Source organism: Poecilia latipinna, unplaced genomic scaffold, assembly GCF_001443285.1.
Source record: "Poecilia latipinna isolate Pla-1442-1.1 unplaced genomic scaffold, P_latipinna-1.0 Scaffold668, whole genome shotgun sequence".
In the NCBI taxonomy this organism is placed as follows: Eukaryota; Metazoa; Chordata; class Actinopteri; order Cyprinodontiformes; family Poeciliidae; genus Poecilia; species Poecilia latipinna.
This window is the reverse complement of record NW_015113284.1, coordinates 124136-145790: the sequence shown is the minus strand read 5'-3', so window position 1 is coordinate 145790 and position 21655 is coordinate 124136. Positions and strand designations below refer to the sequence as shown.

General features: G+C 37.4%; 1 long non-coding RNA gene across 1 annotated transcript in view; it reads right to left on the bottom strand.

Moving 5' to 3' along the window:
* Positions 1–21319, bottom strand: part of LOC106954645 (uncharacterized) — a 49984-nt gene extending 28665 nt beyond the window's left edge. The window contains exons 1-3 of the long non-coding RNA XR_001426394.1: positions 21250–21319; positions 20711–20763; positions 20547–20636 (exon numbers count right to left, since the gene is read on the bottom strand). This is a non-coding gene — a long non-coding RNA (uncharacterized LOC106954645). The remainder of the gene's footprint in view (positions 1–20546; positions 20637–20710; positions 20764–21249) is intronic.
* Positions 21320–21655: the final 336 nt, after the last annotated feature.

The following is a 21655-nucleotide window of genomic DNA, read 5'->3' as shown; positions in this document are numbered from 1 at the left end:
AAAAAAAACAGTAATAATTGGAGAATTTTGCAAAGTACAATATGTCACTTCAAAACAATTTTCCCCAAATTCAATAAGCATTTACTTAGATGGAGGCTGTAGCATAATATAAATCAAAGCAGACTGTAATTAATAATTACTCAGCACTGTGCAAAAGTATCAAGAGACAGAGATTGCATTTGCAGAAAACAGAAACTGAAATATCAAACCAAAACAGAGCAATTTATAATATAGCTAGATATACTTGTATCTGATTTATTAAGATTTCTGCATACACAGAAACACAATGGCTTGTCTAAAGCATCAGTTTTAGCAAAAATTGAAAAGATGACAAAAGAAGACCAAAAAAATTAATGTCCACGTTTGGCATCAAATTCCAATTCAAGGTTGTACTGACCAACATCATCAGTGAGTCTGAATATTTTGGAGATGACGCAGAGAATAAAAGTGGTTTAAGAGATACCTCTTGACGTGTAACAAGGTGGTTCCATATTTGTCCAATCACGCAGCTCTTAACTCTTTTGGCCACATTCTCCAGTATATGGCATACCAGTAAACAGCAAACAGTCTGCGCTTATGGCACCTTTTTAAAGCTGTTTTAGGGCCTCTCAATGCACTTGAAATTTCATTGTGTTCCTGATTCTTCCCTTCGAAGTACACACACACACACGCACAAAAACACTCACCCTGCTCTCATATACAGTATATTGCTCTCTGTATAAGCAAGGCTATTTTCTCAACTATCTCTCTGATGAGCGTATAGGGGCCAATGTGAGGTTCAGCATCTCAGCCAAGGACACTAACACATGCACCGGCTGCGGATCAGAAATGTCCTCCCTAGCTACAGGCATACTGTGCTGCTCTCTTTGAGATGCATTTGCAAATATCGTTGGGCGTAAGTGCTGGTGGTATTCATAATATGAGCGATATAAACTTTATGTCTTTTTATTACGCACAATCTATAACTGATAAACTCTGTGTTGAGAATGTGGCAGATAACATTCACATCATACATTTTTTTTAGCCTTGAGCTGCCTTTATCATGGTGTTGAACAGTGGGCTTCAGTGATACTTGATAAGGCCACAGGGTATAATAACATTCAGTTATTACAGCTGAAGTCAGGTACCAGTGGAATCAATAAAGGTGAGGTAGAGTATATCTGATCCTGCCACACAAACAACAGCTTGAAGTAACACGTTGAACTGTATGCATTATAATCCTTTGCAACATTTGTTGGTTCTTCAAAGTTCTAATGCTGTTTGAGGTCCCATTAATATTTTAAAAACCAAGCCCTCTTTTATTTAAGGAGTTAAGTTCTGCTCGCTTTTCGGTCTCCAATTTTACTCACTGTTGTGTGCACACTGCATAGCTTCAAACCATTAAAGCTCAGGCCGAGGCTCTTTCGAGTTTCATTCATTCTTCCTCCTAATAAAGTTTTGTGACTCCACAGGGAAGGCAGTTAACTGGAAAGTGGTGGTGTACACATTTGGAGTGCAAAAAATCCGAATTTGCACAACAAAAAAGCCCCTCCACTTTCAAGCTGCCAGTTTGCATAATGTTCCACAAAAGGTGCATCAAAGTCAACCAGAGGTCTTCTTTCAAAAGGGGCATCTGAGTTTTCCTCTGCTGACTTTCCAAGGTAACCACACCAGGGATGCATATTGTGAGAGAAAAAAAACATTACAGAGCTTGCCTTTGCACATACATGAATTGAAATCAAATTCCTTTAATATGGACTTGGCCTGTCCTTTGCAACCTTAACAGCCTGAACTCTTAGAAAAAGCTTTCCTCAAGATTTATGAGTGTTCAAACAAATTACCCATAGTTGTGGTGTTCAGTTTCAAGGAGAATATTTGTCAGGTCAAACTTTGTGGTTGCAGACATTTTTTTTTAGTTCATCCCAAAGATGCTATACAGACACGTTGCAGTTTATTGTTCATATTCGGGAATTCTGCGCACAATACTGGAGGGCAAAAAGACGATTCTTATACTTGCCATCCGTAACAGCGCTAGAACAATTCTGTTAGCAAAATGAAAAATGGAGATGTATGTATTATTAATTCAGTACAGCAAAGGCAAACATAATCCAGAGAGGTTTTGACTTGTTCCAAAGAACACATCTTGCTATAGCAGGGTAGCACATCTTGCTACGCTGACACATAAAACTTGCCATAGCAACTGACTGAAAACAGCTCTACTAGTGTATCGGCATTCAACACCAGAAAACACGCAAACATTTCCGACAAAGAACAGAACATTCAGTCCGTTACATTTCTATGTTTTCATGCCTGACACTTATTTTGCTCATAAGTGATCGTCTGAACGCAGCAATAGTTAATTAGCTCATGTAAGCACCTGCTCTATTGATGATGTACCAGAGAGTCATTTTGCTGCTTGTATTGCCAGTTGATAATTGTATATAAAAATGTAAATTAATAATGCAGGACCTATCGGTTAAACAGAAACCAAAAACAGGTTGATATTTAGTTCTTGAAAGAATGATAAGGCTTCTCTTTACAAACTGGGCCACAATTTTTCACCCAATGTTTGGTCAAAACATTTTTGTAAGTTTTTTACAGTGCGTTTGTCTAGAAGTGATCAAAAGTACAATGTGGGTCTAGTATTATTTCCAATCAGTAGATAAAGCTGAAGTTATGCTATGTTTATAGAGAAAACGATAAAAGAAAAATCCTGTAAAAATCTAAAACTTTCCATAAAACTTAAAGAGTTAAATGTAATACAAGTCCATATCTTTGAATCAATTAAAAAGTTCAGCTTTGAGAAGTGTATTCTTAAAGTTTTAAAAAGGCAGGATAACTTGTACATTAGCCATTTTAAAATTTAGTCTTCGAATAGTCCCAATAAATCATCTTTAATCACTGAAGAGCTAATTTTTCTTTCTAATTTAATTCTATGCATGCAGATAGGCTAATTACATTTCATAACAAATATTTCCTTTTTCCTTCTATTCTGGAGTGATTAATTAGGCGCCTTGCTGCAGCAAAGAAATAATATTATATTACAGATTCACACATGTTCAGCCTCCAAACAAATGAACATGAAAGATAACGGATGAATTATGGAGATTCTTTAGCCTTTTCTCTGAATCACAAAGAGCTACATGCACAAAGTACTTAGAGCAAACCATTTTATTTAATTCATTTACGTTCCTGTCTAATCAACCACGTTTCAAAAAGACAGAGGCTTTTCCTGACCGTACACACATAATCTGGAGCCAAAGGATCTGGTAATGGGATGGCCAAATGTGTTGGATGTGGTAAAAGTACAGTGCTGTAAAAATATTCAATATTCCCTCGTAGATTTCTTCCGTTTGGTTCAGATTTTTAAAAATCCACTACTAGACCAAGATACTCCAACTGAATACAAAAATCATGACTCATTACATTTTCATTTATTAGAGGGTGAAAGCTACCTAAACCAGCCAACCTTTTGTGATAAAGTAATTGCCTCCAAGACCTACAGCTTGTGTCGGCCTTGGTGATAACGCCTACTGTTGAGCATTTGCAATAACTGGCAATTAATATTTTTATGTCACTGTAGACGGCGGCTGTTCTAGACTAAATTTACCAGGAGAGCCACGGTGGAACAAAAGAATGAAAAAAAAAGAGATAAAATAGCAACAACTTGATGTTTAATTCATTGTTGATAAATCAATCACTCAAAAAATGTTTAGATTTGCCATAAACTACCTGCTGCATTAACATGTATGACAATTTATTGGTGTCAAGTGTTTAATTCATACTATAAATTACAATAATTACAAACTGAACTTTATTTAATAACGTTGTCAAAATGCTTTAATGTCATTACAGTTCAATTTGATACGATAATAAATCAAATTGACTCAACTTTGGAAACATTTTACTCCTTTATGAGAAAGCAGATTTTGAAAAGAGATAACTTCTTGTTCACTTGCTTTTTCGATGAATATCATCTGTAAATGTATATGTCGCATCTGTCTGAATAAATACCATAAAGTAACACAATAACTACATTTGCTGCATGTTCTATCATTCTGGGAAAATGCTTCGTGACGACAATGTAATGGATAAACAGAGGAGAAAAATGAAGCAATTCTTAATAGACTTTTTAATCTCAAGTAAGAAGCCACAAATACAAAACCAGTATCAGGCCAGAAAGAAACACCGAACAGGAAGACTGTCTCTAAATGTTGCCAAGGTCCATATGTGAGAGTTGAGTCTTCTGATAAGTAGTTATTCCTGTTGATTTACATGAAGACAATCCAAAGGCATAGAATACAAACCAAAAAATCAAAGCAATGAAGCAAATAACAAATATTCCAATTAAACTTGCGATCTATGATTGAGTGCAGCACATAATCAAACTCAGGAACTAGCATGACTTAATACTTTTGTTGTCGACTGAAGAAGTCAGAAGTCATTCTACCAGCCAAGCAGCATTTGTTGCCTTTAAAAAGAACCCGCAGAACTGAAACAGCTTTTCTCTGATGAAGCAAGTGAACTGGTGATTGGGAGCTACTTTACAGTTTGTCATCGTTTTGATCAGAACACCGATTCTTCACACGGGGTTGCGATTATCAGAAGTTTAGCTGCATCTCTTACAAAGTGTCCTTCTTTAATGAGTCTAGTGAAGAGTTTTTCTAACAGGAAATCTTTCATGGCGAACACTGATAAGCATCCACCTGGGTATAAATTTGCTCCTCTTTTTTCTTTCACCTCAGGATAAAAATCAAGGCCCTGCTTTTTAAAAATTCTCATGTGATTACATTTCAAACCTTCAAAATGCCTTTTGTTTTCAGTGGGCCACAGCATTGTGAATTAATTTAACACTTCAGCTCTTTTTTTTTTCCCTTTTTTTTTTTTGCTTGGCATAATAAACACAAGTGGGCTGGTAATTAGGCTTTCTGGATATGTCAGTTTGTAAGATTAAAATTAAAAAAAATCTGAATATCAGCCTGGTTTTTTGTCTAGTGGGCTATCAATTTGCCATTTCCTGGATAATTGTACATTTATTTTTAATTATATGTTGCATTGTATTAATGAGTTGCAAGGCATGGTTAAAGCTGATGGAGTGAATTAAAACTGAGACCAAAACATGTAAGCTAAGTTAAGAAGGAAATGATAACTCTATAGAGTTGCAAGTGTTTCACTGCCTAACCTGGAATGTTTGATCATGTTATACCAGTGATCGTCAAAAGTCGACAAGAAATAAAGGCCAACAAAAAAACAGGAGGAGTTTAAAGGGGGTCATTGTGACATTTTTTAACTTTATATTATGCTCTCATCAAAACTATACCAGGAGAGTAGCTTTGACTCATTCATGCATGTTGGAGAAATCTTTTAATCTCCTGTAGCCTCAACGCCTGCTCATACAATGAGCCGCCTATTTACCCAAAGGTCTGCCTTGGATTTTCAATTCTTGGTCAAACTTCCGCCTTCTCCTCTCAGCTCCTCCAGACTAACCGTAGCAGCAATTAGGAAACATCTGATGTCACTGTGCATCTGCTGAGCTTATATGAACTACAACGCTCATAAAAATAGTTGGAGATAGCATCAATGGATGACATGGAGAAGCATTGTCATAACGGCGAACGGATAGGAGGTTCTTAAAGAGGCAAAGGCCAATTTCAAGTCAAATTTCTTTTAGGTTGTTTGATGTGCAGCATTTTCACAACTGGAGGTAATATAGTTACTTGATTGTGCAATAAAATGACACTGTACTTAGAGTAAAGTCTCAAGACAGTCTCTTGTAATCCACAGAATAAGTAAAATAGCTTGGCTTCGTTCTTAAAACCAGTTTCACTTATAGTTACAGAAACCCCTAGTTGACTGAATATTTCATCAGATGGCATACATATTTAATATTTGAAGATATATAGATCTTCAGGTTTGGCGTGGTCTCCTGCTATAAACTGGGAGCAACATTTAAAGACACTCATCTGCAACCTTAAATCATTGCACTCTTGACTCATGTTTTTTCTGTAATTTGGAGGGTAATTACAGAAGATAAGAATCAATACAAGTTAATCACCAGTGCTGCTTGTGCCACACAGGTCTATGAGCAGGTTCATCAACATTCCTCATGCTGCTGCTCATTGCGGCCCTGGCTACCCAAGTCTCCATCCTATAGCCCATAGACACCAACACCCAGCTCCTTGGCTCATGTGCTACTACATCACTATGGCAACTGCTCTTTAAATCAAAAACCCTTACACACGGTTTTTTCCATATCTCAGCTCCTTTCAAGCTTAACGGCTAGCCGTCCTACTGCTGGAGAACATGAAAGCCAGGCGGTGGCAAAATATGAACATTTTATGTACTGCAAAATAAAGCAGGATGGAGTATAAAAACATTTCACAACAGCCCTGTTCTAAAAAATGTAAGGCATGCCTCATTACAAAATTAGCATAGTGAACTGTAGCTATACTTTACAGATGGTGCCACCTTCGTTTGCTAGGCTTTGCGCTTTCTAGATCCACTATTTATGAGCCACAGCAAATATTCAATCTATCCCTCAGTAGAGGAGATTACCATTAGAAGTGTAACAGTGAAAATGTTGGAGAAACAAATAAAAACGTTATTAATTTGTTTTTGGAAAGGCATGACTCTATATTAGTGACATTATTTACATTTTGTCTGTATTTACCTTTAAGACAAATGTCCCAAATGAGCTCCTCCAGATTTAACTTAATGGTGTGAAAAGGCTGGAAAAGAGGTCAAATAAGTGGGGAAAATAAGAGTTAGTACTGACAGTAGCTCAGATTCTTGTGTGTGACTGCCTCATTAGGTTTCCCCACTGCTCTCAGTTGCTAGTAGGGGCTGTAATGTTCGAAATTACCCAGTGGTAACTTTAAGTGGCTCAGCAGTGCTATAGGATAGCATATAGTACACAACATCTTGCACTGTTGGCAACATTTTTGTTTTTTTCCCCTCAAGGGAAAGAAGTCGGCTTCCTAGAAGTGCTCAGCAGTCAGATGCACGACTTAAGAGTTAGCCCATAGGGCATTCACCCATACACTCCAAGTTTGTTGGGTCCTTGTTCCAAGCTACAGGGAAACGGATATGGACTGGAGGAGCTGTTGAACGCAACCATCACAATTAGGAAATTATATCTCAATATTTGTCAAAGTGTACTATTAATAACTGTTTTAAATGGTATGCCTCCAAGGTAATACGCATTGTCTTTAATACAACCCTTCAAAATAAAGAAGACAATAAGGAAAGCAAAAACATAATATTTATGTTTTTCTTTGTCCTGTAATTGACAAGTTACTTGTCCAGGATGCATCCTGCCTCTGGTCTAATGACCGCTGGAGAAACGTGCTAACCCTGCAAGGGCAGCTGGATATGAACGACGAATAGGTATTTCAGCCAATCAGGCATGGTGTTATTACCGCCAGCCTAAAAGTGTGCACTTGTTTTCAGATGATCCTATATTTATTTCTTAAGGTTTATAATAACAACTTTGAAAATATAGATAAAGTTCATACACTGTCCCCACATTGTAAATTTCATTTTGCACCTGGGAAAACAATAGCTTGGCCAATGTTAATGTGCACTACCAAATAAGTTACAATAAAAAAGCAAATAAATTTTTGTTCAATAAATGTTGCTATTTTCCAACAGCCTCTCTGAAGTAGCAACTACACTTATTTGTCCACAGAAACATGTTATAAAGTTCTTGTGTATCTGATGAAAGCAGAACTACGGTTCGCAACAGTTTTGTCAACAGAAGGCCCTAAGTGAATATTGTGCTAAATATTGCATGATTCAGATGTGATTTTATTGAGCTATATATGGCAGTCGGCCACATGGTGTGGACGTATTGTGAATGTAGATAGTGCTTTAGAGAGAGACAGATCATGACATCTCTGAGCATGGAGTAATCTAGTATTAAAGACTGCCTGGTAGAAATAGCACAGAGTTTGAGGGGGTTATCATGTAGAAGACTGAAATATTTATTGGATACAAACAACACTTACACTTGCTGTAGCTCAAATGGGACAATGTCTCCCGTTGAAACATAAAAGAACCGTTTGTTGTCTTTTTTTCCCCCTCTTGTTTTTAATGCCACACTTAAAAATTGCTCTTCTTATTTTTACCAGTTTCTGCCTCTATTTTATTCACAATCTAAGCTTGATGCTAAAAATGTTGCCTTGGATGATTTTTTTTATTGGATATAAATCAATCAAGCTGTCAGAGATCAGAATCTAGTTGTGTTGTGTTTGATGCAAAATTGTATTGGGATGTCTTCTAGTGTTATTTTTTTATTTCTCCTCATTTTTAAAGGTGGAACTACTCTGCTGGGAAGAACATTTTAATTCAATGCATCCACAAAGTGTTCACAGCATTTTGTTACACTACAGCCTTATCCAAAATTGTACTATATTAATTGTACACACAAATGCCTCATTATGACAATGTTACAATAACGAGGTCAACAGAGCATCTTCTTAGCATAGAGTGAGAAAGTAATCACAGTTATATCTGAGACGCAAAATGTCAGTCCTGTAAAGGTGGCACAAGTTTGCTATATAAAGTTTGCAAGCTATGGCACCCATACGGGTAATTTTTTTATATGTCCCAGACATCAAGAGATTAGATTTTGTACGTTACACTCACTGTAAAATGTAAATACCAGGTCATTGTTATTTTCTTGTAAAAGTGATTCTTTCAAAATTATTATTCTGTCAGTTCCACTAAATGCATCGACAACTAAGGATTACTGCTATGTCTGGTTACAGAATGCAATCAACAACTCCATGCACGTTTGATACACTTTTTGAATTTCAAATATTTTTTTCTGTTTGTTTCAATAATCTGATAAAGGTTCGAAACATGACTTCATGCATTAATGTGAAATCTCTTTTATTATTAAAACTAGCACCTCCATCAGGAGACCTACAGCACATTTTGTTCATTTGTGTTGTGGTCCGTAGAGCAAAAAATTTAATGTGCTTAAATTGTAATTGGCAGGTCAGACCTCAAAAGAAAACTGAAATTTGTTATTAGCCAGGAAATATCTGATTGGTCAGTCTCTACTTATTAGAGAAAGGTACCTTCCCTGCATAGACTGATAATCTGTCAAGCACAGAAGGAACATCTTGACTAGGAAGCTGCAACAAGCTTAATAAAATCAGAAGATATATGAGTCTATTACAGGCTCTACATAGTAATATTGCAATTCCTATAGGAGCATTACAGAAGCATTGCCATGTAACCTTCATGAAGATTTCCATTGGCTCAGGTGAATATAGAATCAAACACTCCTTCTGTACTGTTTTACATTATGTGACTGTATCTAATTATTTCATTAAAAAAAAAAAAAAAGGAATCTTCAATAATTTGACATTTAGTGTGACACATTCAGCCGGTATTCTATGGGCTCACATTGCTGTGCATCGGCTGCAGAAATGGCTTTACTGCTCATATTGCCTTTGGGTTTACTTCATTTAGATTCGCAGTATAGTCCCACTTTTATTCCAAATGTCTATCTTTATCTCCGTTTTGTCCATGTTCCTGTTCATTTATGTCTTCATAAAGCAATCTTTTATTTGTTTCAAAGCATATTCTCATTATTAACATCTTATAGGAGGCTTTTGTGGGTAATATCCATATTTCACAGGTACCATTTTATAAATCACCCTTCTATTGCAAGACTACAGCACATGCGTGGATATGTCACTGACTAAATGAATGCAAATAGCCCTTGTTATATCCTTTTCTGTGATTTCTTTTTTGTCAAAACAAAGCAGGATAACAATATGTAACCCTTTTCCCTAGCTCTGCCTTTCAGGATATTTTCCTTGTTGTGTAATGAACTAGTTGGTCCACTATGTCCCACTGTCCTATCAAGAGTGTTTTTGGAGATGAATTTATGCACGCTGATTACCCTGAATTGGAACAATGAGTACAACAAACACACACTAATAAAAATGAAACACGGAAAATAATCAAATAAAAAAGAACACGCGAGTCTGTGTCAGAGTCAACACAGATATAACCAGAGAAATTTTGTTGACTTGTTATAATTTGTCTGTTGTTCTCCTTCGTGTGGACATATATACTTAAAAAATTAATATTGGGAAATGTTGCATATCTAAGTATTTGTTCTGCTCTGATAGATGCAGAGAAATTGCTCAAACAAGTGCAATAATTATACATCTGTGCACTCTTTTCTTGTGTGCTGTTGTAAGAAATATTATGAACTGTCACCATTTTTTCTATTTCTTAGCTGGTTTTTTTTGTCCATTTCTCTCCTCAGTTTTTGTTTATTGGTTGAAGAAATCTCACTCGGTTTTGAGAAATGGATCAATTCCCACACTTCAAAATCTTGAAGGCACAAATTCGGTTCTGATCTTTTAATGTGACTATGCCATCTATGTCATAATTGTTTATGTTAAAAACTATTGAGGAAGAATCAAATCCAAAAGATGTGCAAAAACAGAGATTACAAACGCATACAGCAGCTGCAGGATTATGATCATCTTTATACAGCTGGTTTCTTATTTCTATGCATATTGCACAAACACACATCTGACACACAAACCTAGGCCCAACTGCCCAGGCCTCTGTCATTTATAGACAATCTAATAGCAACTGGTAAATTTGTGTTGTATACACCAATAAAAAAATACATATGTAAACATAAAAATATACATGTATACATACCGTATCTAAAATGTCAAATGTGTGAGCCTCTGCATTTTTCTGAAAACGTAAGAAAATCCATCTTCATGTTAGAACACAAATTCTATTGAAAGAACAGATTAAGTAAAACAATTTTACAGAATATAAACAAAGAAATTGCTATGCGACATTTTCTTCATATCTAAAGATATATCCTAGCAGATTGTAACTGATCATGTTTCCATACAGTTATAGTTGCAAGGAAACTGTTGCATAGAGAATGAGATGGAGACATTTTTGTTTTATAATACTGCTTGCCTTCATTTTTCAAAACAGAATTAGAGCTACTTTCAACCTCGAGGAAAACTATATTTGTCACAGTTACTTTGGCATACAAAGCTAAAGCCAAGAGTAAAAAAAACAAAACATGGAAGAAAAATATAAACAGGATATCAAAAATGGTGCAAAATATGCATCCAGGTATGTAATTAGTCTTTTACAACATTATACAACAAAAGTGAACAGCAGAAAAAACACTAGCTCACTCTTTTAGATTACATGAATTACAAACAATTTAGTACTTTCATCTCTAATACCATTTTAATTGTTGTACATCATAGTAACAGTTGGCTTACTATCCTGCTCTCAAAAAATAGTATTGATTGAAACAAACAAAATTAATAGTGCTCCAAAAACTTCTGTTAGTTAATGTCACATTTTTTTAGATGGAATGACTTTTACGGAACCCTAATTACCAGGTATGGTCGAAGAAATTGATATCTGGGCGAGGGTATTTTCAATCGTGAAAGAAGCCATGCTATGAAGCTTACTGGAAATTGCGTGTGCTGTAAACAACCATCTCCCACTCTGAAGAGAGAACTTTAATCGCTCAATGTTTGGAAGTGAAGCCAGCTCAGAATGAACGGCTTCATTCACTTCCTGCCACTGCCAAACTACAACCAGACTACAATTCAAAAACAATCGACATCATCGTTGACAAAGCATTCATGAAACCGTCAGATCACATAACGAAGAATCCCACAGTACATAGATAACCTGAAAAAAATATATATAAACACTTGAGGAATATTCTCTTTCCCTCTTTAGCCACTGTGTTTAAGTTTCAGTGTCTGCAGTGCAATGACCTGGATTCAGATCCACTGGGAAGACTGTGAGGATGTAGGGTAGCAAACTACACAGGGGACTTTACCATGGATTGGCTTTAACATATGCACCAATTACAGTGAGCACAGCATGCATCCTTTTCCAAACACTGACGAACACACCATGCACCCCCTGAGAAAACATCTGCCTCTGTAGACACATCCCAGTTCCAGTCCCATGTTTATGCACACGTTATTCTGAAGCACAAGAGCTGACACACACATGCAAGCAGGCAGGCAAAGTGCTCACGCAAATGAAAGATGACACTTTTTAATATGTTTGAAGACACACTTTCTTTTCCCCTTCTTTCACATCAGAATTGTAATGCAGAATCTTTATTTTATCAATCAGAAGCTCAAAATTACTTCTAGAAGAAGGTTATTAAATAATAACTTTCATTTTAATGATCCCACATGCTCTTTAATTTAATCTGCAGTTGAAATATACAAGACTCTGAGATGGACTATAATCAACGGAACATCTCTATAGAACACCTGAACCGTGAATGTGTATGTAATTAGGCAATGGAGCTCAGAATAATAAGAACAAAAAAAATTTTATAAGAAGCATTGTTTCATCTTCACAGAGTGACATCGTTTCTGAAATGTTTGGAGACTAGAAGCAGTTGAATTCAAGTTCAACTTTTTCCTGAAGTAAAAGCTTCACGTTAAAACTCAAGTGGTTTGCAGGATTCAGTGTAAACTGGTTTATAAGTTAAAAGTTTAATATTAGTGTTTTAAGTTATTGTCCTAAACCTCCAAGTAGTCAGTGCAATTAGCACTAGGCAGAATGAAACTGGTTTCTTGTATTTGTGTCAAGACAACTTCTACTAATATGTTGCACAGTGTGAAATATTTCAATTTGATCTTTGTATTTATTTCTGCTTTGTTTATTTTTATTCTGGTTTTGCATTTCTTTAGTTTTGTTTCGCTCTTAAAAGCTGACTGCTTTGAATTGAATCGACTTGGCTGTAGCGTCTGGAGGTGGACTGTCAGCAATCGGCTGCCAGTGCACAGGTGTAGCGCAGAGAGCAGGCCGCATATAAAAGGAGCTCAGACAGGGAAGCCAGAGAGAGGAACACTGGCATGACAGCGACGCAGCCAGCACAGATGTACACATTCCCCTCTAGAACCGAGTCCAGTGGAACCCACATGTGCCGGGAGTGAGGCCACTGGCGATGGTAAGACAATCCAGCACAGATGATAAGGGCAGAGGAGGACCTCTGCCTGCGCTTGTGTCTTGCGCCGAGGAAGGCGTGATGCGTCCAGGGAGCGGAACCGTTCCGGAGGGTCGGGGGAGACCAGATGGTGCCAGGCAGCAAACAAGGGAGGAGTATGCCATGGACAAAGCAGTGCTTCCTGGGACGGAACTGGCTGTAAAGAACCAAGAGAGTCCAAAAGATGGCTCCTTCCCTGTAGAAGAAGGCTGTCACTGTAGAATCGTCTTCTAATGACTGGAGAAGACGATTCCCTGATTATTTGTTGTTTTTTTCTTAAGTTGTGTTTTGTTACACTTCCCCCTTCCATTAAAAATTTATTTCAACTTAGTGTAACATCTGTTCTTCGGATTTCTGACTTGTTTGCTCCACCCTATATAAGAACTTAAAGTTTTGTTTCTTATACAAAGGAACTTATACTTTATGGCCAACAGTATTGGGCATCATGTAGCCACTGTTCTCAGAAGCTGCCTTTCCATTAAAAATATACACAAATCTTTGTTTGTTCACGGGATAAGTAATTCAAAATTATGGCAGTGACAGATGAAAACCACTACATGAGATATATTTTTAATTTACTCCTGGCACTAGTGTTCAACCATCAGTCAGAGAAGATGTTGCCGTCTTATTCAGACAAGCACCTTATACTTGGGAGCGTCTATGTATGCAGCGTTTGAGGGAATATGTAGTCTCCAATTTTACAGAAGGTCTATGTTTTCAGTATATTCAAATGACAACTCAGAATATTCACGTGATAAAAATAACTTAATCTAACCTGTATTTCCCAAATGCTGAAAGTGGGTAGGTGGAGAATTTGGGAGACAAAAGTGATTTTCATATCCCAGTCAGAGTGGATCTTCTGAAAAAAAGACTTGAAAGTTTCTTGGATGTTAACAGGCTGCAGTCCAGTCTACTTTTCCTATGAGTGGATAGATTGCTTCTCACTGACCAGCTTTCTGTCGGCCTTCTGCTCATCCCATCACCCACTGATGTTTGCTGATTTAGTCCGTTTTTACTGCAATATCATGGATTGGTCAATCTATATTGCAAAACCCCTCTTAGCTTTCCTATCCTCAGAGGTGATAATGTCTTGGGCTTGAAAACTTTTGCCCATCTTAGACAAGATGGCCATGGAGCCTCTGCCCGCAATCTGTTCTTTGACTTGTTTTTATTACAACTCATCCCTGCAGACACATTACTTTTAGGTTCACAATTCTCATTATCTGAACCATCGCAGACATAAAATTATTACAGATAAATGAAAACCATTGCATATTCTTAATCGTCCACTTTATTTAATAATTATGGCTGGATTACTTCTGCAAAAAAAAAAAAAAACAAGGATGAATTAGTACGACCACGTCAATACAAGCTCCCATTCTAAGCCTTCAGAGTTGTTTGTTTAGATGAGCTCATTGGGTGTGTTCACACTGCAGCCTGAAGTGACCCAATTCCGATTTTTTTGCCGGGGCCAGTAAATGCGACCTGTATGCATTGTGCAGTCTGAACGGGCAAACGACCTGAAAGTGTCCCGCATGCGCAGTAGAGGGCGCAATAGCATCAGCGTTCTCAGTGTTCTGCCAACTGCCATAAAAAGAAGAAGTGCTCAGTGTTTGCGGAAGTAAACATGGAGGCTAACGGTGGAGCTTAGCTTACATATCTGAAGTTGTTGTCCGACTGGAGCAACATATTAACAACTTAATCCTCATATAGTCCGTCATGGTTGTTGTTTTTCTTCCAGCTCGCGCGTATCAGGACGCAGAATAGTGAGATTTCTTGAGAAACATGACGTTCAGTTCGGATGAATGCGAGCTGGACGTTAGGTCGCATTTGAATTGGATACGTATCGGATATGGGTCACATTCGAAAAAGAATCCGACCTGTGCTGTTCACACTGCCATGAAAAGATCGGATACAGGTCGCATTACGTCAAAAAAATCGGAATTGGGTCACTTCAGGATGCAGTGTGAAAGCACCCATTATAGAGTTGTAAATAAATGGACAGAAGAGTCTTCAGTTTGAGACCAGTTCACATGACAAAGAGGTCAGTTGAAGGCTGGGAATTGTAAGTATCATTTCACATCTATCATTTCACAACTTCTGATGAAAACATGGAAAGATCTCACCTTTTTCAGGTTGCTCAATAACATTTACATTTGCTGTGCAGCAGGGTAACACCTTTATACATATTTCTAGCTGCAATCTATGGTGTGTCTCCAGCATGTCATATTGAATATTTAGTTACTTGTCTTCCCTACAACTGTAAATGCTTTGACTGTTATCAGGCACACCACACAGCTGTGGGCTGTCTTATCTAACAAGGTTATGTGTGTGTGGGGGCAAATAGCGTAAGGTGCAAATCAGTCAGATGGCATTTTACTCTACCTTGCTATTAGTTATGTTATTTTATGCACGGCAGCCCCAATCACATGTAAAGACCCCCATGCTCCCTCTCTTCAGACCTTTGGCCACCAGAACGAGACGAGAGCATTTCTTGCCAACAGAAACTATACGAGGTTGTCAAAACCAACCTCAGCATTTATGACTCAACAGTGACTATGTAGGTCAGCAATCTCTGACAGCCTCTATATGCTTGGAAGGTGTTGCTGCATACTGCAGAGGCAGCTTGTTCCCTGACACACTGAGTGAGGAACAGACACACACACATTTCAACGAAATTAGGGCTAAACATAGGACAGGTACAGGGAGAGGTCATGATTATGTAAAGACTGAAACAATAACCACATTATACAAGATGAGGAAACAAAAGTATTTGGCAAAAGAATGTCAATTCAGATTTCAGCTGTTTTCATTGCATGCGACAAAAAAAAAAGGAAAAAGGTGAAGTATTCATTCAGGTCATTATCCTGCTTTTCAAGCAAGAGAAGGAAACACTGTGAAATTAAATGGCAAACAAAAACTTCAAAACGCAGAAAATATTTCCAAGTAACCAGCTGATCAGATTTTCCCAATAAAGCTGCTTCACGGACACAAGCAATTCTTTTTTTTTTTTTTCAGAAATTAGTACTTTTATTTTAGCATTATATTTTAGCTTGTCCTTACACTTTACATTATGTACTTCAGACCTTTTTTTCTGAAATTTAAAATATCCATCTCTTCTGTCAAAAAATAAAGTTCTCCGAGCCTTTCAGAATATTCTGGATAAAGAATATTATCCAGAATATTAACAAAAGCACCTCAACTATTCTGCTGCAACAGAGCCCCATTCCTAAAATGTTTCCGTCTCTTTAACTTATATCCTCAGCTCTTCAGAACGACACAATGTGACACTAATGCACCCATTGCGCGCTGCTAACCGCGGCGTGCATATTATGCACAAAGCAGAGTGTTGTGAAGCAGATCCTCCTTGCAAGACAGAGCCACCACAACCTGACCTATTCATGTGTTTTTGCAAAAATATATTTCCCTTACAGCCTACCTCAAAGGTTTAATTCTTGAATTTGTCTGAGGTTTACTTTTTGGTCATGAGATCTGGGTCTGATCTGAAAATATCTGCAGCCCTACATACTTAAACCAGACAGCGTTCCTGGGGTGGAGGTTATGTTTGTTTATGAATCTTATATTGCCTTGCGATCCCTTCTCATCTTAATCGCCTACCTTTGCCACAAACCTTCACCCCACTGTTCTCCATGCTGACTGAGACTGATTCATTGAAGTTTTTTTGTTTGTTTTTTCCGCAGCTTTAGAGGCCTTTGTTCACAGAAATCAGACAGAAAATGAAATGAGTACAGAGAAGGGATTAATAAATCCATTAATGGTCCCAAGGTTGGGAGTCGAATGTTGAGGGCTGCATTAAGGACCAACCACTTCTGTATATGGTGTTTCACCGCTGCATCACACATTGCTCCGTAGAAGGAAAAAAAAATCATATTTTATCTAAACTGTATTCTGTATATGAAGGTTTTTTCATAACCATTTTCTTGTTCCGTTTCTGAAAGACAATAAAAGATTTCCTCCATCTAAACTGGTTTTATAGAATCTGTTTTTAGCTAGAATAATTCAGTTCAGTTTTGACAATTTTAGCTTTATTTTATATTTTGAGGTATCCAGATTTTTTTAAAGCAGTAATAGCCCTTTAGTCAAGCTACACATTTTAAGCTAACTTCAGCTTAATGACAGATGGGGGGGGGGAAATGTACAGACACTAAAAACTTTCATTCTTTAATGTTACTTACTCATTTGCATCAAAATCAATACAAACTGTGTCATTTTCATCTCACAAGATTGGCTCGCAACTTCACACGACAGCACAACACAAACACAAACTGGTAGTTCCTCTCAAATGGCTGAGCAACAAAACAGAGAGCTTCTTTTGGATGTTTCAAACGTTGGTAACATGCCAAGTAAAACCAGGTAAGAGCCTTTGGGACTAACTTTAGTTTAAAAAAAACCCAGTCTAATAGGGAAACCCAAAGGATGACATTATGTTCTGATGCTGGATGCTACAGAGCTGGAGCTACAAAGCCAATAGTTAGAACCCTGGCAAAAGCATCTTAAACACTGAAGCTCTCATGTTTGAGAATGTTTTAAAAAGGTTGGGGAAGTGCCTGTTTGCTTCAGGGAAGAAAAAATACATTGCAGATGATGTAAGCTAACATTATTTAAATATAAGCAACTTTTTAAAAGTCCCATTATGGTATCTACCATATTTTCCCCACCAATTAACAACTCCATTTGAAAATAAATTCACATTGAGAAACCTCCATTGGCAGATGACTACCTTAGATGAGGAATGGTTAAGCGATGACATGAACAAGTGATTTTTTTTTTTTTTACTTGTACTTTTGTACCAAACACACTTTTTTTGTCCAACAAACATAACAAATATTGTCAGTTTCTTAGGCTTCAGAAAAAACTCGATACAAAACATGGTGAGTAAAGCAATGCCCTTGCAAACTTTTTTTTCCTATTTTAATAATTCCTATAGACAGTTTTTATGTTTAGCAACCTGACTATGAATGCAGTGACTCCAAAGTTTAATCAAGATGGGGTTTGTTCTCCAAACATTAAACACAGAAGAAATGAAAACAGAGGTTAAGTCTATGGCAGGGAAATATACAATGTGAGGATGTGGTTTATCACAATGACCAGCAGTAAAAGCAGAGAAATGCTGCTTTAAAAGGGCATTTTCTCTCTTCAGATTAGGAGTGACGGGTCTACAGCTTTGACACAGACTGCTTTGTCATCCTTAAGGACAACCGAGTCACAAGGTAGAGAAATGATGCCTTATGAAAAAAAAAATTAAAAAAGATAATGATGGATTAGCTTTAATAGCAGAACTCCTCTAAGACAATTAAGAGAAATGACATTGCTAAATTTATCATTACTCAAGGGCAATTTCTCTCAAAACTTCTGAGGTCCACTGTGGGATCATCACTACTGTGATATGTGCTACTACAAAGAAGGAAGACAAACAACTGTCTTTCTCAAAAAAGAAAAAACACAGGGTCAAAGTAGGCGTAGCTACTAAAAAAGCGAGATAATGATGACTGCACTAAGTGTAGTGTTTGGCTCTGTATGATCCTGACCCACATACACACTGAAGGGATCATTTTTTTAAATAAGACTCTCCGCCTCACAACCGCCAATGTACCCAGAGAGAGCATGGCAACTTCAGTTTGAAACCTGTTAATAACAATTTAAATTTAAAACGTTATTGCTAGCAAGATGACACTTTTATAAAAGATAATCATTAAAAATAACAAGATCACCTTTACAATATAAGCTAACAGTGTTTTAAAACTACAGGGGGTTAGCTCAAAGCAGCTGAAAGCTAGCTGACTGCCAGAGCAGAGCGACTGCCTAATTAACCAGCGAATATCTGGTTGGTTTTTGCGTTTTTTATATTACTCAACAAACAGCAGAACAAGAAAAACAAAAGTTGACCATAATATTCTGGCACAATACACTGCTAATATTCGACATCATGCAGTTCTGATTTTCCATTGAAGTCAAAATGAAATGAGCTCCATCTGCGACATGGAAGTTTCTGAATTTAAACCCCACAGCAATATTACGCTTTCTGTCACACTTTGGCTATTTTTCTAGTTAATGGTGTTCTGTTTAGCCCTGCAAGCAAGTCACACATATTTTTGGTTCTGTGCATGGTTCTTTAGGATAGGTAGGTTCATAAATCTAAATCTTGCATGAGAACAGCTCACAGTGCCATAAGGCAGGAGCTCCTAACTAGTGCCTTGTGGGTCCTTGCTTATCATCAGCAGCATTTTTTGTGTTGCAAATATTCCCACAACAGTCTTTGATGTAATTACTTTCCAAACAGCTCCCCTCCAGCCAATATCCCGCTCTAAATTCACGGCTCGGCTTGTTTGCCACGTCACTGGAGCACACACATTTTTCATTTGTTGCCCCACAGAAAACAAAGATGGTGCACGTCCACTGAGAACAGGGAGAGGATTGAGCTATAATCAGCACTACTGTATGATAGAGTATAAACAGGTACAATGCAGACTCCTGAGGGCAGGCCAGAGGACAGTCTCTCATAAATACAAACCCCCAAAAATGCTATGGTCCATTATTAAACCTGGTGAAAAAGGAATGAATGGTTTCCTCAGAGAAAAGAAAGCATGCCAACCAACCTGTAGTGCTCTTCATTACACGGAAACAAAGCAGACAAAGAGGAAAAAAGAGAGATCAATCTACTTTAATGTTCTTTCTTTTCCAAACAAGAAACTTGTATAACTTCCTGTTTTCTGTCATACCAGCACTCTGTAAAGGTAAAACTTTAATTTAATCATGTCTTGTGATTTAGAGTTGATAACCCAGGGGCAGTTCAGTCATGTGATAAATAAATATATCACACTAAATTAAGAACGACTGGTGCACTGTAAAAAAAAAAAAAAAAAGAAAAAAACCTCCTCCCAATTTACCCCCCAAAAAACTGAGGCAAAAATTTCACCAAATGCTTTTGGTAAAGAGCATCTAATGTCAACAGCTCTGAAACACCAAAAGAAATTAGATCAAATTTACCTAAAGTTTGTGATTAAAAGCTACCAGTGCTAATTCAGTACTAATTACCTTAGAGATTTGAGTAACAGGGATGTTTATTTTTCAATTAATAAAGACAATGAACCATTACTGACCTCTGAAAATGTTCCACAGGAATGCAGAACAACTTTTCTTTAATTAACCATATGCTCAACAAATTAACAGAGGCCACAAAATGATCATAAATGCTTAGTTTCAAGAATCGCAATCATTGGTATTAAAAAGACACTATGACACTATGTCTATGACGGTCTCATGAAGAGGATAATTTTCTTGACTTTATATAAAATCCCTCATTGCACAGTCATTTCTAGAGGTCCCATATTAGTCCCCAGAACAAGACCAGGAAAAGAACCAGGTCAGAACCAAGACAGAACCAGGAGAGCCTTCTTTCCTGGTTCTAAAAAAAGCTCATCAGGTTGTTGAGCTTTTCTCGGGTCCCTGGATCTGACACTACTTCGTCAAAAGATGGCAGAAGAAGAGATGACATTTTCGACAATGTACTTACAGAAGACTGAATGATCTTAGCTTCCTCAGTGACTCCAGTCTGCCCTCTCCCTTCTTATAGACGGCTGCTCTGGTACATCTCCAGTCAGGCCTGTTGTCCAGATGAACACAGGAAGTTCAGTAGCACTTCTACTTACAGTTACAGTTTTTCAGAAATAATTTTACCTCTGCTGGCTGGCAGCTTCTTGAGGAGTCCAGATATGGAGGTTGGTGCATATCTGTAAATAGAGACAGAAGCAACATTAGCTAACTTAGCCATTATGGCGAAACAGCAGTCCTGTGAAAAAGGTGAAACACTCCCATCAACCCCACAGACACTTTTTTTTTTTTTTTTGCTTCACCACCACAGAGTGTTTTCTATCTTCAAACTAATAACTAACGAAAATGCGGTAAATGTAAGGAATGTCTAACGTCAATACCGACAGTAATGTCGGCCACTGCATCCTAACAAACCGTACCGAGTCAAGACCATGCGGTGCCAGTAAACAGTCGGCACCAAATAACGCAGCGCAAGTTCGTGTGAACGTAAACAGCCCTCCATTCCCCCCTCACTCCCAAAAAAAGCCACCATAGTAACTAATTCAATGTTTCTGCTTCAAATGCGTAAATGGTACATTACATAAAGTGCTCTGACAACTCTTATGAACCATAAAATAAGTCAACATTCACATTACGGGCAGAAAATAAATAGTAGCTTTACCTACATTGGACACAGAAGATCCACTGTGGATGGCGGGTTGGCCGTTACACCGAGTGTCGGTACCTCTTTGAACTCCAGCGTAGACCCGCCGGTAGCCCGCAAACGTAATTTCTGGCGCATGCGCATAATGCAATGTACGATCAAATAAACTGGGGGTAAATATTATATTGACTACCAGGAAAAAAAAAATATTGTCCAATCAACATTTTTTTTTGTAAATCCCGCATTCTTTGTAAGGTAATAAAAGGTTTTATGCACTTACTTTGTCTCTTCCCATAAAATGTGTTATAACTGATGAACGCAATTATTATGAATTAGAAAAAAATACGTACAAAAGTCCCACCGCTTCAAATGTGGTACCATTGAAAAGCCCTAAATGTCCTCTCCAGATACCAAAAGGAATTAATTCA